Here is an 18089-nt window from a genome sequence, read left to right on the forward strand (position 1 = left end):
TCTGCCTTCATAATTTTGCAGCTGTCCCTCCCCACAGAGGCTTACAGATAATAATTAGCGCACATTCAAAGACACTTCTGTCTGTGGGAGAAAAATTATCTCTATTTATTTTGCTTCATATACATCCATAGTTGAATTTTAATACAACAGAAAAAAATGTAATCTGACAAATGTTTACAAACAAGATACCTTCAAACAGATTTTACTCATTTTAACCTGGTGTGTTGTAATTGACAAATTGTACTGTTATATTCAAGGCAACAGAGTCTGTAGTCCAGGACCACTCAGCCCAATCTTTATGTAAGCTTAATTTTAATCTACCAGGAACAATAAACTCATTGTTGATTCCCAGTTGTGTGTGTGTGCACATGTGTACATAGCAGCTCCTTTCATAGAAAGAAAAGACATCTAGAGGTTGTCTTGTACTTTTACGTACAGGAATCATGATAAGATACAGAAGGATTATACGTAACCAGGGCTGGATTTTTTTTTTTTTTTTTTTTTTTTTTTTTTTTTTTTTTTTTTTGAGACGGAGTCTTGCTCTGTCCCCCAGGCTGGAGTGCAGTGGCGCGATCTCGGCTCACTGCAAGCTCCGCCTCCCGGGTTTACGCCATTCTCCTGCCTCAGCCTCCCGAATAGCTGGGACTACAGGCGCCCGCCACCTCGCCCGGTTAGTTTTTTTGTATTTTTAGTAGAGACGGGGTTTCACCGTGTTAGCCAGGATGGTCTCGATCTCCTGACCTTGTGATCCGCCCGCCTCGGCCTCCCAAAGTGCTGGGATTACAGGCGTGAGCCACCGCACCCGGCCAGGGCTGGATTTTATAAGAGAAAATAATTAGCTGACAAATGAAGGCGGCAATAAAAACGTGTCTTTTTTGCGACAATAAATATATACAGTCAAAAGCTGTCTTTGAGACCCTAAACCAGCTTCTTCACGGAAGAGCAGATGTGGCATTTCCATGGAGTTGCACTTGACCCCATAGTATCCTTTTTTCTTGCTTTCTTTTTCTTTTTTTTCAATAAGCAAAGTTTTCTAGCTTCTGCCACAATAGTAAAACCATTTGATCCTGACAAGATAATGCTGCCGTTGACTTTGCTTTTTTCTTGTCCATTGGACAAAATTGGCCAACAATATAATTGGATTATTACGACCAATAAAAACAAAGTTTAGGTCAAATCTCGACTGAAAACATCTGGCTCCTTAATTTAAAATAGTTCAGACAACCAGATTCTTGCTGCATTTTATGTTAAACTTTAAGAAGCTGTAGACTGCAGTTTGTTGTTGTGAGACCTACAGAATATAGAAAAAAGGGAACAATTAAGCACCCTTCATTTTTGAAAACAATGATGCTTTATGCAGATGCCAAGGTCAGTCAGTCTGGGAGAAGCAGCCTTGTTCTTTCATTCACCCTTGGCAAGTGAATAAAAAAGAATGATTAATAAATTTTTAATCTATAATATTAAAACTTTTCACTGTACACTAAACATAATAGCTCACTGGAAAAAACCAATATGAAAAAATATATATATTTTTGTCTAATAAAGATTACAACATTTTCAGCCAACTGGACAAATAAATACATTTAGAGAAGATTACCATTGTAGTGAAAGGTGTGTGTGTGTGCATGTGTGTGTTTATTTACACTGATGAGGGGAATATAAAGGGAAAAATAATGCTAAAACAAAAGAAAAAGCAATCTTAAATCACATTTTTCTATTAAAGTCCAGGAAGTCTCCCTTCTAGTTTCACAGTTGTATTCAAAATTTTCGTTGATAAACCAAATTACTGTACAGTCACCAGGACTAAGTCAAAGGACTTTATATTGCAATAGCAGATAAATACAGTATTCCAAGAGTTTACAATTTTTAAATGCATTGTTAAACATGGTTGCTAGAATAAATTTTTTACCATGAAAAATCTTTTTTCTTTCTTTCTTTCTTTCTTTTTTTTTTTTGAGATGGAGTCTCGCTCTGTTGCCCAGGCTGGAGTGCAGTGGCACAATCTTGGCTCACTGCAAGCTCCACCTCCCGGGTTCACGCCATTATCCTGCCTCAGCCACCAGAGTAGCTGGGACTACAGGCGCCCGCCACCACACCTGGCTAACTTTTTTGTATTTTTAGTGGAGAGGGGGTTTCACCATGTTAGCCAGGATGGTCTCGATCTCCTGACCTTGTGATCCTCCTGCCTCGGCCTTCCAAAGCACTGGGATTACAAGCTGAAGGAGGGTGCCACACTTGAGGGGCAAGGGAAGATCAGTTGGGGGACCCTGTGCTTCAGAGATTTGGTCACATCCGTGAGGAGCACAGCAGGCCCTGCCAAATAAACAGACAAAATCAGGAGGGCTCCAAGGTGGGACAGAGAAGGAAGATTGTCAAAAATTGAATCTGCTAGGCCGGGCACGGTGGCTCACACCTGTAATCCCAGCACTTTGGGAGGCTGGGGCAGGCATATCACTTGAAGCCAGGAGTTCGAGAGCAGCCTGACCAACATGGCGAAACCCCGTCTCTACTAAAAATACAAAAAATTAGCCAGGCATGGTGGTGCGAGCCTATAGTCCCAGCTACTCGGGAGGCTGAGGCAGAGAATTGTTTGGATCCAGGAGGTGGAGGCTGCATGAGCCGAGATCTCACCACTGTAGGTCCATCCTGGACAACAGAGCAAGACTCTGTATAAAATAAAAAAGAAAGAAAGAAAGAAAAAAATTGAATCTGCTGTGCCCAACCAAGCCATCAGCTGTGGGGTCCTGCCCTGAATCATTTACTCCTCACCCTATCCCTGGGACCCTCAGGGCAGGCAGGCAGCAGCAGATGTTTTCCAAGCCCTGCTGCTCCCAGGCCAACGTGACATCTGCAGTGACAATTTTAACAGACTGGACATGCTTGTGTCCCCCTAGCACTTATCCTTGGCTCACTTGCCACTTGTGCCTTACCCAGTGGGGAGGAAGTGGCAAGGCCTTGGCTCTGGGTTCCACAGGTAGAGTTTTGCAGGGGAAAACAGTTAACTCATTCTTTACAAAACCTACCCAGGCCTGCTTTCAGCCACCCCTCCTGCTGAGACTATATGTAATATATAGTATTAGATATAATTTTTTAAATAGAGACAGAGTCTTCCTCTGTCACCCAGGCTGGAGTACAGTGGCATGATCATAGCTCACTGCAGCTGCAAACTCCTGGGCTCAAGTGATCTTCCTGCCTCAGCTCCTCGAGCAGGAGGGACTAGAGGCATGCACCACCAGGCCTGGCTTTTTTTTTTTTTGGTAGAGATACGGAAGGTCTCACCATCTTGCTCAGACTATTCTGGAACTCCTGGGCTCAAGTCAACCTCCTGCCTTGGCCTCCCAAAATGCTAGTATTACAGACATGAGCTACCGCACCTGGCCAAGAGACTATATATTTTGAGCAGCTGCTGGGAGGTGGGGACTAAGTTCTGGTCTAAGGAGAACTTCCTGGGAGTCCAGGAAAGAAATATCTGTCACTGTTGGTGCACAGTGAGTATGGTCCTCACTGGTCACCCAGAGGACAGGGTGTGGCTCTCTCCACAGTGTAGTTCCCTAGCCCCAGAAAGCTGGACCTGGGCTCTCCCCAGTCACCAGAGATCCCTCTCCTTCCTACCCAACAAGGTGTTTGGCTGGCTGCAGCAACTGTGCAGACCCTGACTAGTGAATATTCCTAAGTACCAGGGTCTTGCCTTGTGTTCCGCCAGGGTCGTCCAGAAGGCTGTTGTGGGTAGGTGGGATCAGAAATTCAGGAAGCTGAAACAGCCAGAAGGTGGAACCCGGCCGGCTCCAGGGGACTGCCTGTGGAATGGACCGGTCCTGAATGAGTGGAACAGTGGATGGGCCTTGAAGGCAAGCTCAGGAGACGGGGCGTTGTGCACAGACAAGTCGCTAACCAGGAGCCCCACGCCTCATTCCAACCGGATCAGGGGACCCCGCCTGTCCACGTCCCGCGCCAGGTGCGCTCCCCCTCCCAGGGCCGTAATTGCCGCCGCCATCCCCACGCGTCTCCAGCGCCAGTCTTTGTCCGTTCAGTTCCGAGGCCGCGCTTGGACTGGGGCGCCCACGACTGATCCTGGAGGCCCAGCAAACGGCGCAGCTGCAGGGACGCCCTGTCCTGCAGGCGACTGGGCTCTCGCGAGGCAGCAGGTGCCGAGGACTAGCCGCAGATCTGGTGTGCAGAACCTTGGATTAGAGTCCCCGCCTCAGAGCCCCTCCGCTGTGTGATGTGGAGGCGTCGGCCGCCCTCTGAGAGCCTTCGTGGACGACAGCTGATGCTTGGGCCTACCTTCCTCGGCTGCTGAGAGGCTCAGAAGGGACCGCGTGTAAAATGCCTTGGATTCTTAATTCTACTTAATTCCATTTACCACCTTCCTAGGAACGGTCTATGGCTTCCGTCCCCGTCATAGCGCTGCGCAGCGGGACCGCTCTGCCCTATTGCCCTCGAACAGCCCGTCCGCACTCCATTGCCTCTCGAGGTGCCGTTATTTTGCCTTTTAACCTGGGGCGGGAGGTTGCAGATGAGGTTGTAAGTCTGGGCCGGCGGGGGCCTGAGGTACGGTTGCAACCAACACTCGCGACGGTGTCTACACTAGAATTCCAAGCCAATCGAAAGAGGGCTCCAGGGGCGCGACCAAGGTTCGGTCTTCTGCCTCCGGTTGCGCGCTGCTGGATGGATCGCCAGCCTTCCCCCGCGGCTCCCTCCTCCACATCCCTGACCTTAAGCTCGGCAAGATCCCCCAAGCGCAGGCCCAGGCTCCGCACAGCCCGTGGGCCATGAGGTCCAGGTCCTGAAGCTCGGCCCCGCTGGGACTGTCCCTCCGCCTCTATTTCCAGGGTAAAAACAGCAGAACCAGGCCGGGGTCTGGTGAGCCGGGCAGGGACCTCTGCTGCAGGCTTCCTGCGGCTACTTCCAGGGTGCTGTCCACCCCGTGTTGCTGAAGCGCCCCACTCCCCTCCGCCATCTACCGGAAGCCGCGTCCACGCTGCAGCCTCCACTCAGGATTCGACCCGAACTCCAGGACGTGTCCACACTGGTCCAACAGCCCTCATGGATCGTCGCCTGCCTCAACTGTTCAGACCACCGCGGGTTTCACCTGGAAGCACCGGGGAGGTCGGAGCCTGCCTGAGAAGGCCGGCGAAGGTCCATGCTTTGTCCAGTCCCAGGCAGCGCGGGAGAGGTGGGCGAAGCTCTAACCCCATGTTCTGCCCCGGCACTGGCAGGAATTCACATATTATGTGCTAGTCCTCGCTCACTCCAGACCTGTCCTATAATTGTATGGGCCCCGGGAAGGTTTCCCTCGGCTTTCAGAATCTCAACCCCGGTGTGGCCATCCGAGCTGTGCCAACACCGCTATCTGCGAAGCAGGAGAGAAAAACCCCTGGAATTCCTCTCGCACATCTTTCACAAAGTGAACATGCCCTTCTTTGACACTGGGTACAGCAACTTTGAGACCAGATTTTTGATCCTGAGCATGTAAAATCACAAGCTTGGGCGGGTGCAGTGGCTCATGCCTGTAATTCCAGTACTTTGGGAAGCTAAAGTGGATGGATCACCTGAAGTCAGGCGTTTGAGACCAGCATGGCCAATATGGTGAATCTTGGCAGTGAGCCAAGATCACGTCACTGCACTCCAGCCTGTGTAACAGAGTGAGACTGTGTTTCAAAAAAAAAAAGAAAGAAAAGAAAATGCCCATCAATAGGGCACTAGTTGAACAAAAGATGGTATATACAATTAAATACCATGCATCGTAGCAAGAACTGAGATAATCACTATGTTCACATATAACATGATCTCCAAGATTAAATGTTAAAAGCAAGGTGTAGAACAATACTTATAATATGCTTACTTTTGTGTGAGAATGGGAGGAAATACAAATTTATAAACAGTTATTGCTTTTACTTATAAAAAACAAAACCAGCCAGGCACAGTGGCTCACGCCTGTAATCCCAGCACTTTGGGAGGCCGAGGCAGGCGGATCATGAGATTAGGGGTTCAAGACCAGCCTGGCCAAGACGGTGAAATCCCATCTTTACTAAAAATACAAAAATTAGCTGTGCGTGGTGGCAGGCGCCTGTAATCCCAGCTACTCGGGAGGCTGAGGCAGGAGAATTGCTTGAACACAGGAGGCGGAGACTGCAGTGAGCCAAGACCGCACCACTGCACTCTAGCCTGGGCAGCAGTGTGAGACTCCATCTCAAAAAACAAAACAAAACAAAAACAAGAAACATTGAAGAATAACCAAAAAACAATAAAAATGGCTACTTATAAGGGAAAAGAAAGACATGGTTACCTAGAGAGAGAAGGAATGAAAGTGAAAATTCTCTGAATATCTCCAGTTACATAGTTTTGAATTTATAATAATGTAAATGTTCTTCTACATTTTCAAAAAAATAAAGTTATTGTAGAAATGCATCCCTAAAAATTAAAACAGAAACGAACTGTGTATCAAGTTGTGCATAACCACACAAAGGATTATTATTATTATCTTTTTTTGTTTTGTTTTAGACAAGGTCTGGTTCTATCACCCAGGCTGGAGTGCAGTGGTGCAATCTCATTTCACTGCAACTTCCACCTCCTGAGCTCAAGCCATCCTCCCACCTCAGCCTCCTGAGTAGCTAGGACTACAGGGAAGCACCACCACGCTCGGCTAACTTTTACAGAAAAGGGATTTTGCCACGTTGGGCAGGCTGGTCTTGAACTCCTGAGTTCAAACAACCTGCCCACCTCGGCCTCCCAAAGTGCTGGGATTACAGGCGAGAACCGCCACGCCCGGTCCAGAGGATTATTTTAAGTGACTTTAGAATATGATATTTTGTCTGTACATCCTTACTAGAAATGTAGTATAATGAGAAATAAAGAGCAGCAAAAAGTCATAAATGCCATTCAGCAGTCTTAGTGTCAGCAGTAATACTGGTATTATGAGAATACCGCCATATTGAAAAATCACTTCCTCTTATGATTAATGCACATTAGGATAGGAATATCCTGTATTGGGATAAAGCAAATATATAGCTGAATCACTGTTGCTAGGAACTGAGGCTTTCAGTGTAGGGAACAGAGATACAAATGTAAAAACAAAGAAACTAAGTACGCTATCCGCAACCTGAATCTGAAGCATCAGAATAAACTGATGATCTTTTTCTTTTCAAAAACATGTCTTTCATAACACTACCCACCCAAAAAGCCTAGGGGCTGTGACAGCCCAGTAGCAAAAAGTATCCCGGAGTCTAGATTGTGGTCTCTAAATGTCATTTCCCATTAAAAGGAACTTGGACTTCTTGAGGAAAAAAACCAATTCCAAGTCGGGATAGGTACTGTGTCACATAAGCCTCAAACATTTTATTCTGCTGAAGAGCAAGAAGTCCAGCTAGCATGGTGGCTCACGCCTGTAATCCTAGCACTTTGGGAGGCTGATGTGGGCGGATCACCTGAGGTCAGGAGTTCGAGGCCAGCCTGGCCAACATGGTGAAATTCCATCTCTACCAAAAATACAAAAATTAGTTGGGTGTGGTGGTGGATGCCTGTAATCCCAGCTATTCAGGATGCGGAGGTTGCAGTGAGCCGAGATTGTGCCCCCTGCACTCCAGCCTGGGTGACACAGCAAGACATGTCTCAAAAAAAGAAGAAAAAAAAAAAGGAAAATCCCCAAAACTCCATATTACAGTCTCCAAATAAATAACGGATTCTGGAAAGATCATTAAAATGAGTGAGAGGTTAACAGAGAATCTTGCAAAACTCTGATCAATCTAGGAATCTCTAAAGGTAGAAAAACCATATACCATGAGCCTCTTGGTGTGACACAATATCAATTAACCAGCACACTGTTTATAAAGTATTCTTCCCAAAGACAGATGAAACTGAATAGGTACTAGGAGATTAACTGTTTAACTTTATAAGTGATATGTACCAATCTTTCCCCAAATATTGTCCAACTTTTTCAGTTTAATCTTTAATCTGAGCCACACAAAATGTTTCTGATCATTGATCATACTCGATATAATGGGTATCATGAAACCTGACCAATTTTCTTATGCTCTCACTCCTATCATTTTTATACTACATTTTTCCTTCACATAATAACTTCACCAAATTATATGAAAATGACAGTGTTCTCTGACAAGATCTCATTTCAAAGTAAAGCCCTGAAATAAAATATATACAGAAGCAATTCTGTATATATAAGGAAATACTAAAGTAAATGTTTGTATTTCTACAAAAATTCTAAATTCTCAGATTTTTAAAAAAGTCCTTCTATTGCAGAAAATATATACAATACAAACATTAACCAAAAGAAAGCTGGTGTAGCTTGAAAACATTATTAAAAATAATGGACATTTCACAATGCTAAAAAAACCAACAAAAATATAAATATTAGGTGCTCCTAATAACACGGTTTCAAACTGTATAATGCAAAAACTGAAAAAAAACAAAAAGAGAAAAAGGCATATCTACAATAAACATAAATAATTTTAAAATATCTGACAGGAAAAAAAAACACACCCAAAAACATACCAAGAATACAGATTAGAACAATACAATCAGAAACCTTATCTGAAGTGAGACCTTGTCTCTAATAAATAAATAAGTAAGCTGGGCATGGTGGTGCACACCTGTAGTGTCAGCTACTTGGGAGGCTGAGGTGGGACGATAGCTTGAGCCTGGGAGGTCAAGGCTGCAGTGAGCCATGATCGTGCCCCGGCACTCCAGCCTGGGTGAAAGAGTGAGATTCTCTCTCAAAAAAAAAAACTTTACCAAAAATATCTTTCCATCTGAAATGCTATCCAATCTAACAGTCTCTTTTATTGATAAGTTTTAATCATTAAGTTGGATGTCTAAATACATTCTGAAAGTTTAGAAAAACCAAGTAAGATATCTTCTGTCATGGCTATTGTTCTTAATCTGCCTTGAATAATTCTTCCACCCCAATTTTTTTTTTTTTTTTTTTTTGAGGCAGAGTCTCGCTCTGTCGCCCAGGCTGGAGTGCAGCAGCACGATCTCGGCTCACTGCAACCACCACCTTCCAGGTTCAAGTGATTTTCCCGCCTCAGCCTCCCAAGTACCTGGGATTACAGGTGCTTGCCATCACACCCAGCTAATTTTTGTATTTTTAGTAGAGACGGGGTTTTGCCATGTTGGCCAGGCTGGTCTCAAACTCCTGACCTCAGGTGATCCACCTGCCTCAGCCTCCCAAAGTGCTGGGATTACAGGTGTGGGCCACTGTGCCCGGCCCACCCCAATTCTTCTAACAAGGCATCTCATCCGCTGACCATAGGTAGTAAACAGCGGTAAGAGTTTGGTCCAGGGATATCATAAAGTGTTTAGCACATTGCCAGGCACATTGTAGGCACTCAATAAATATCTGCTGAATAAATAACTGCATAGAGAGCCACAGAAACAGAGGGAAGCAGGTAATTCTCTCTGAAGGTCACAACTCTTTTAAAAAAGTCTGTCTACTGCCCATCGGAATGTAAGTCACCAAGGTCCCAGATCTTATCTATTTTGGTCACTGATATATCCCCATTAGTATATTCTGAAGTCAGGGACCTATTAAAATGCTTCTCTACTTTATAAAAGTACCAAACTCCTCTTTAAAATCTGGAATGATATATTTAATAAAGTCTTTTAAAACGTTTTTCATGTTTTGGAAACAAGTATGATAATTCTGTTTTGTTTTTTACTCTAGTCATGAAGAGAACTAGGTGTTATTAAATGGGAAGGTTTTGAATTTATTGTAGAGACAGCATTTTCAGCTGTCCAGCACTCTCACCCTGCTAAAGACCCAAAATCCCCTCTGATGCCAGCTACTGACAATTGCTATATTTGCTCCCATTCTAGTTTTCTTGAAACTGCTTGCTTATGTTTTCATATAAATATATTTCCTTTTTCTTTTTTTGAGATGCAGCTTTGCTCTGTCACCCAGGCTGGAGTACAGTGGCATGATCTCAGGTCACTGCAACCACCGCCTCCCAGATTCAAGTGATTCTCCTGCTTCAGCCTCCCAAGTAGCTGGGACGACAGGCGTGTGCCACCATGCCCGGCTAATTTTTGTATTTTTAGTAGAGATCGGGTTTCTCATGTTCATCAGGCTGGTCTCAAGCTCCCGACCTCAGGTGAACCACTCGCCTCGGCCTCCCAAAGTGCTGGGATTACAGGTGTGAGCCACCGCACCTGGCCATAAATATATTTTTAAATACATGAAAATACAACTATATTTGAACTGTGACGTGTAACTACAAAGGCTCTCATTTACAAGAGATCAACATTCGTTATGTTCAACAAATCATCAAATCAGCATTTTTTATGTTGATTAACAACTACTGAATCAGGAAAAGTGTAATTCAATTCACTCACTTCGTTATTCTCTTTTTGCTAGGTTTTCTCACTCTTCAAAGGAGTTAACTATAAATATCAGTAACAGTAATACTCAACGTTTACTGAGCAGTTAATATGTGTCGGGCACAATCCTAAGTGCTTTATATATATATATTATTCATTTAACATTCTTTAAAAACATGTAAGATACTAGGATAATAGTTTCTCCCTTAAATCATTCTAATAACAAAAGAACATATATCTCAGAGAAATATACTGGTAATATAATACCTTACAAAGCAAATGTCTGCTAAAATCTAAGTATAGCTGTTACTCAGCTGAGTTTGGTTTAGAAACAGAACTAGATCATACATAAACCCACTAGTAAGACTGAGGTTTACAACGTAAACCTCAATGTAATGTAATGTACTGATCGATGTAAAAGTACAAAGAATATTTTAAAAAGTATCTACTAAGATTGTAATCATGATTCCAATAAGAATTAAATATTTTCCACATTATTTTGGGGGCAATAATCAACTTTCAAACTTTTAACCCTGAATATGTGAGTCAGGATAACATAATTTTTAAGAACTAGATAGGACCCAGAACTTTAACCATAACATTATAAAATTAAATTACAGATCTCTGAGTTTCTCCAATCTATTCAATAAAGGACTCTCACTGAAATAATCTCTTATAGGTACTTATCAAATGCCTCTAGTGAAAGGGAATTTATTATTTCTATTTTCTAAAAAGCTCTAATTTTAAGTTGTTAATATTTAATCAAAATATTCTTCATTATAATTTCTATTTATGACTTAGCACCTTACATTTCAAAGAAGTCTCATATGCCCACACATCAGCCCTTCAAATATCTGAGGACAATTACGTTATTTTCAGCTCACCCCTCGACGTCAAGCCCCTATTCTTTTCTAGAATAAAAACTTTCTTTTTTTTTTTTTGGAGACGGAGACTCACTCTGTTGGCCAGGCTGGAGTGCAGTGGTGCGATCTCCTCTCACTGCAACCCTCCTGGGTTCAAGGGATTCTTGTGCCTCAGCTTCCCGAGTAGCTGGGATTACAGGCATGAACCACCAGGCCTGACTAATTTTAGAAAAAACAGGGTTTCACTGTGTTGCCCTACTGGTCTTGAACTCCTGGCCTCAAGTGATCTGCCCACCTCGGCCTCCAAAGTGCTGAGATTAGAGGTATGAGCCACTGAGTCCAAATAACATTTGTTTCTTTATTCATTTCACCAGGTGGCATGGTTTCCAGAGTTTTCTTGATTTTTTTTTTTTTTTTTTTTTTGACATGGAGTCTCACTCTTGTCACCCAGGCTGGAGTGCAGTGGCACAATCTCGGCTCACTGCAACCTCCGCCTCCGGGGTTCAAGCGATTCTCCTGCCTCAGCCTCCCGAGTAGCTGGGATTACAGGCGACTGCCACCATGCCCAGTTAATTTTTGTATTTTTAGTAGAAATGAGGCTTCACCATGTTGGCCAGGCTGGTCTTGAGCTCCTGACCTCAGGTGATCTGCCCGCCTTGGCCTCCCTAAGTGCTGGGATTACAGGCATGAGCCACCGCACCTGGCCCATTTCTTGATCTTAATGACCAATCTCTCAACAATATAAAATATGGCAGACTTACTGCTGTTTGCTGCAGTTCTTCTGGACCTTACACTTACATCCCTATCTGTAGCGCCCTATGAAACTGGTGTTTTCAGCAACACAGTTCACTGTTGACCAGTACTCAAATGGAAGTCATCCTCATGAGAATGGTAGGTTGTCAAAATCCTTCATGGTATGCAACAGGGCATTCTTGGTGTGATATAACTTACTTGGAGTATAACTTTAACTTTAAAAACTGAAAATATGAATTACTGGTCAACCTACATTTTTATGTCAAAATATATCTGACAACAATGTTTTGTGATCATGATTTTCTACCATAACACTATGGTTTAAAATGCTATAAATATTACATGAGCACATGCAAACATAAAATTAATTTGTTAGTATCTACAGAACTAGAAAGGTCAGATCATTCAACATTGAGCCATTAGCACGTAAGTAATTAAAACTAAAATATCTGCCAGTGCGGTCTGGTGATAAAATATAAAAATCCATCAAACAAAAACAGCTAAATGAAGTTTAAGAAGCACGAAAATCACAATGAGTTTCAAGCACTAACTGCGAGGATATTAATCAAACTCCAAATGTTAGGTGATAATTCAGCAAAAAGGGATGGCACTGTAAGCAAGCAGCATAAATGAACACATAAAGTTTTAGGTGACATTCGGCTTTTACTACAAAAGGGAAGGATTTCCCCCATTACAGAGGCATTGATATGCTGCCCTCTGTACCTGGCACATCCTGGGGGAGCTCAGATGCCACCTTCTTCTCTGCCATGTTGCTGCTATCAGGGGTTTCTGAGAGACACCCCACGGGGCTCCTCCCTTCAGGGGCACTAGTCTCTTCTGAAGATGCATTTGTTGTGTTGTCGCCAAGATTTGCTGACACAGAGTTACCTTTATCCCTAACTTATGTTGGCTCTACAGCAAAATGCACAACAAAACTTTAAAGATATTCTTTAAAATTGCTTCAGGACAAATGACCACATTCGGTCAACTACTAAAAATGATCTGTCACCAAAGAAACCTGCTTCCGTTGGATGGCCATTGTAAAGCAATTAGATTCGGGGATATTGCTGCAACAGGTAATCCAAAGAGTATTTAAGAATATTTAATAGCATATTAAGAATGTTTAAGTAATTAACACAAAAATGAACATATTTATATATATGTTCATACATACAAAAGTATACATACAAAAGTATGCGTATATAAGTATACATACAAAAGTATATATTCTGGTATAATATAAAAATAGTACTTTTTCATAGGGAAATGGCAACTTTTTTTCTTTTTTTTTTTTTTTTGAGACGGAGTCCCGCTCTGTCGCCCGGGCTGCAGTGGCCGGATCTCAGCTCACTGCAAGCTCCGCCTCCCAGGTTTACGCCATTCTCCTGCCTCAGCCTCCCGAGTAGCTGGGACTACAGGCGCCCGCCACCTCGCCCGGCTAGTTTTTTGTATTTTTTAGTAGAGACGGGGTTTCACTGTGTTAGCCAGGATGGACTCGATCTCCTGACCTCGTGATCCGCCCGTCTCGGCCTCCCAAAGTGCTGGGATTACAGGCTTGAGCCACCGCGCCCGGCCCAGAAATGGCAACTTAATGGCAAGTATAGAGACATGAGTATAATATTATAGCAAATCCACTATTACGTAAAACTCATTACAATTGTCACACGTGTTACAAGAGGGGAGGGTATCCTGATATCTTTAGAAATATTAAATTAAGTAGTTGCTTACAATGTTTCACTTTCATTTTGCAAGTAAAACTGGAGGTTTCATAAATAACACTGATGAAATATTTCTTTTTAATCAAGTAATTTTTTACCCTCAGATTTTCCTTGCTCAGGGTCATCGTCTGGTGTTTTGTATTCACTGTCTTTTTCAAGGGACTGGTCTTCGAATTCTCTGCTTTTCTGAGCATCTTTAGAGTCATTCTCAGTCTCGTTCTTGTCTTTTTCTATTTCTTCTGGGCTTTTAACATTATCAGTGTCTGCCTTTTTTGCTCTTATAGATTCCAAAATTTCTTCTATAATGAAAACAAATAAAAAATTATTTCTATATATAACCAAATAGAACAGTAAGTACAACAAATGCCACTTAAGAGTTTCAGTACAAGTTATTAAAGAGGAAAAATTAAGTATTTTTAAAGCATTAGACCTATGAAATAACAATCAATATTACAAACAAAATTTTGTTTAGAGAGTTCAATCAATGTGGTGTATCTTCACGTCTAGAAAATACATGCTAATTATGCGTTCTACTTTTTTTTTAAGTAAAGTTAGTCTATCTTTTAAAAATATAGGCTAGATACACATATCTGTGACAGATGACAAAAACTGCAAGCTGACATAGACCCACAGTCTGGGCAGCACACTGTAGTGATCAAAACCTAGAAACCCAAAACCCACTGCAAATCTGACTTGGATTAGCTGTGTGACTCTGGGCAAGCTACCTAACCTCTCCAGGCCATCATTTCCTCAATTGTAAAATGAGAAAACAGAGGCCCTTTTGTAAGAACTTTCTCTCTGAAATCCCTTAACTGTTCTGAAAGTCATTAAGTCTCTAAGCACACTCACCTTCTTTCAACTTAGACAGAGTGATGCCATGGCATGTTACAGACCACGGGATATAGAAGGACCACAGTGCACGGAAACCAGGGTGTATCAGTATGGACTCATGGATATCAATTATATTCTTTGGGTTATCATGCAATACTGTCACTTTTAATTTTGTTGCATAAATTGTTTCAGCTTTGGTCACTTGGTACTCTTTCCAAGTCTAGTGTCCTTTTGATACATATTCACTCATTCATTCATCCATCCATTCATTCATTCACTCAGCGTTTTCTTAACTTTCCAGTATTACAAGATGCTCCAGGTTCACCTTGTATTTTCCCTGCCCTAGTCCTAGAATCCACCATCTCTCCAAGGTGCCTTTGTTCTTTTTTGAAGAACAAATTGGAAAATGATGTTAGAAGTCACAATCTAGGTGCTTGGTGTGCTTGTTACAACTGGAGTGTTGCTTTCTAGGGTCTCTTGGCCAACAGAGCTAAGAAATGTAGTGATAAATATACACATCTATTATTATTTCTGCATTTATCTCTGCAGGCACATATGTGTATGAGTGAAAGCCTATGTGTCTGTGTAGGTTCATTTACCATTGCCCACTTGCTTATTTGTAACTTCTCTGACAGTGAGAAATCTGGCTCACATTATCTGTAATATATCTAGTTATTTGTTCATTCCATTCCTAGCACATAGTAAAATAGTTTCAGAATTGCTAAACTGTTTCCTCATAAAAATAAATTTACCAACTTGAGTACAATATTTGTGAATAAGAAGAAACACCATTTTTTTTTTTTTGAGACGGAGTTTTGTTCTTGTCGTCCAGGCTGGAGAGCAATGGTGCGATCCTGGCTCACTGCAACCTCCACTTCCCAGGTTCAAGCAATTCTCCTGTTTTCGACCTCCCAAGTAGCTGGGATTATAGGCGCCCACCACCACACGTGGCTAATTTTTGTATTTTTAGTAGAGACGGGGTTTCACCACGTTGGCCAGGCTGGTCTCGAACTCCTGACCTCAGGTGATCCACCTGCCTCAGTCTCCCAAAGTGTTGGGATTACAGGCATGAGCCACCGCACCAAGCCAGAAGAAACAAACACTTTTAATACCATGTATATCCACAGTACTCCTCTTTGGATTTTTGGGTTTGTGTTTCCTTTTTTTTTTTTTTTTTTCTGAGATAGAGTCTCGCTCTGTTGCCCAGGCTGGAGTGCAGTGGCGCAATCTTGGCTTACTACAAGCTCCGCCTCCTGGGTTCACGTCATTCTCCTGCCTCAGCTTCCCAAGTAGCTGGGACTACAGGCACCAGCCATGACGCCCGGGTAATTTTTTGTATTTTAGTAGAGACGGGGTTTCACCATGTTAGCGATGATAGTCTTGATCTCCTGACCTTGTGATCCACCCGCCTCGGCCTCTCAAAGTGCTGGGATTACAGGCATGAGCCACTGCTCCCAGCCTGTGTTTCCTTTTTTAAAATTTTATTTTTTACTTTTTTAGAGACAGGGTCTCATTCTTGCCCAGGAGTACACTGAAGTGATCATAGCTCACTGTAACCTTGAATTCCTAGACTCAAGTGATCTTCCCACCTCAGCCTCCCAAGCAGATGGAACTATAGGTGTGTGTCACCATGCATGGCTAATTTTTCTTTTTTTTTTTTTTTTGAGACGGAGTCTTGCTCCAGGATGGAGTGCAGTGGTGTGATCTTGGTTCACTGCAAAACCTCCGCTTCCTGGGTTCAAGCGATTCTCCTGCCTCAGCTTCCCCAGCAGCTGGGACTACAGGTGCGTGCCACCACGTCCCGCTAAATTTTTGTATTTTTAGTAGAGATAGGGTTTCACCATGTTAGCCAGGATGGTCTCGATCCCCCAACCTCGTGATCTGCCCGCGTTGGCCTCCCAAAATGCTGGGATTACAGGCATGAGCTACTGTGCCCAGCCGCCTGGCTAATTTTTTAATCTTTTTAAAAATAGAGATGGAGTCTCACTATGTTGCCCAGGCTGGTCTTGAACTTCCAGCCTCACGCGACCCCCCTGCCTTGGCCTATCAAAGCACTGGGATTACAGTCGTGAAGCGCTGCCCAGCCCTTAATTACTATATTTTAAAGAACATTTTATTTGGAAAAAGAAATGTAGTTACCGATTATCTGCTTTTCTTAGAGGCACAGCTTTCCTCTTTTCTTTCTTTCTTTTCTTTTCTTTCTTTTTTTTTGAGTCTTGCTCTGTTGCCCAGGCTGGAATGCAATGGCACAATCTCAACTCACTGCAACCTCCACCTCCCGGGTTCAAGAGATTCTCCCACCTCAGCCTCCCAAGTAGCTGGGGCTATAGGTGCACACCACTGATGACACCTGGCTAATTTTTATATTTTCTGTAGAGATAGGGTTTCACTATGTTGGCCAGGCTGGTCTCAAACTCCTGACCTCAAGTGATCCACCCATCCCAAAGTGCTAGCATTACAGGTGTGAGCCACCATGCCCGCTGTCTTTCAAACATAGCTACATCCTATAGCTTTTCTTAACCAAATCATTGTACATCCTCCCAACTTTCCCAGGCCATTTAATGAAAACCAAACAAAAAAAAAATGTTTAATTGCCTACTAAGTTTAGACCATTTAAATTGGTTGAAAAGCACAGGTTGGATGACCATAGTTCTCTGATTTTCTATAAAGATTCTAATTTCAAATAGTCTATCTTGCTAAACACTCTTGTATATATGTGTGTATGTAAATGTGTGTATACATACACACATTCATACTGGTTTTAGGTCCAAAAGCCTATGACAGTCATAGCCATAAGGAAAACAGACCAAAAATAGGGCCAGGCACAATGGCTCAGGCCTGGAATCCCAGCACTTCACAAGGCCGAGGCAGGTGAATCACTTGAGGCTAGAAGTTTGAGACCAGCCTGGCCAACATGGTGAAACCCCATCTCTACCAAAAATACAAAAATTAGCCGGGCGTGGTAGTGCACACCTGTAATCCCAGCTACTTGGGAGGCTGAGACATGAGAATTGCTTAAACCCAGGAGACTGAGGTTGCAGGGAGCTGAGATCATGCCACTTGCACTCCAGCCTGGGTGATACAGTGAGACTCTGTCTCAAAAAACAACAACAAAACAACCAACAGCAACAACAACAAAACAACAAAAATAGACCCAGTGTTCAGCAGAGGGAAAAACATTAAAGGATGAAAGAAAATTATGTTGTATCTGATCTATACTAAATATGCATATTCTATAAACATGTATATTCTACACTTTGCATGAATATTTCAAAACTAAACAAAGAATGAACCTAACAGGTTTTAGAAACCATCTCTACTTAGAAAAATTTCTTCTAAAAATAAACTTCCCTCAAACAAGCAAAATAAAGCATTATAAAACTTAATTACCATACAGGCATAGGATAAAGCAAATATAGTAAGCTGTATATTTAGCTATAAATATATAGTAAAGTACAGATCTAGATAATGAATATATGAGTATTTACTGTATAATTATTATTATTATTATTATTTTGAGACAAACTCTGCCTCTGTTGCCCAGGCTGGAGTGCAGGGGCGCAATCTCAGCTCACTGCAACCTCCACCT

The 18089-nt window shown here is 42.7% G+C and overlaps 1 long non-coding RNA gene across 1 annotated transcript; it reads right to left on the bottom strand.

Moving 5' to 3' along the window:
- Positions 1 to 13726: 13726 nt before the first annotated feature.
- LOC140708684 (uncharacterized) lies at positions 13727 to 17114 on the bottom strand. Its single transcript, XR_012088887.1, has 2 exons — positions 16640 to 17114; positions 13727 to 13968 (listed from the first exon to the last, which is right to left on the bottom strand). It is a non-coding gene; the product is annotated as an uncharacterized lncRNA (long non-coding RNA).
- Between the last annotated feature and the right edge of the window lie 975 nt (positions 17115 to 18089).

This window comes from Chlorocebus sabaeus, chromosome 16 (genome assembly GCF_047675955.1).
Source record: "Chlorocebus sabaeus isolate Y175 chromosome 16, mChlSab1.0.hap1, whole genome shotgun sequence".
NCBI classification, from domain to species: Eukaryota; Metazoa; Chordata; class Mammalia; order Primates; family Cercopithecidae; genus Chlorocebus; species Chlorocebus sabaeus.